A 401-nucleotide genomic window follows, 5' to 3' on the forward strand; every position below is an offset into this window, starting at 1 on the left:
ACTAGACGAGGATCTTTTCATCAGAGTTCAAATTCAGACAGCTAATGTCAGTAGCAACGGTAAAAGAACTATTACGACCTCCTACAATGCCCTGTTTCTTGGTGACGCCAACAGACTTCTCCAGGTAATGAAACACAGCTTCCCTGAATTGGGTTTGACACGACAGGATTGTATCGAAACAAACTGGATCAATTCTACTGTATATATGGCAGGCTTGAGTAATAATACTCCACCTGAATTTTTCCTTCAAAGAACGAACCCGGACAGGGCCTACTTCAAAGCCAAATCTGACTATGCCAGAAAACCCATACCTGAAAAGGCACTTGAAGGGTTATGGGAGAAGTTTTTTGATGTAGAGAGTCCTCTAGTTGTGTTTACTCCTTATGGTGGAAAGATGAGCC

The 401-nt window shown here is 42.4% G+C and overlaps 1 protein-coding gene across 2 annotated transcripts in view; it reads left to right on the forward strand.

Moving 5' to 3' along the window:
* Positions 1-401, forward strand: part of LOC105117858 (tetrahydrocannabinolic acid synthase-like) — a 22,345-nt gene that overhangs the window by 914 nt on the left and 21,030 nt on the right. The window lies entirely within an intron of this gene.

Source organism: Populus euphratica, unplaced genomic scaffold (assembly GCF_000495115.2).
Source record: "Populus euphratica unplaced genomic scaffold, PopEup_1.0 scaffold1549.1, whole genome shotgun sequence".
NCBI classification, from domain to species: Eukaryota; Viridiplantae; Streptophyta; class Magnoliopsida; order Malpighiales; family Salicaceae; genus Populus; species Populus euphratica.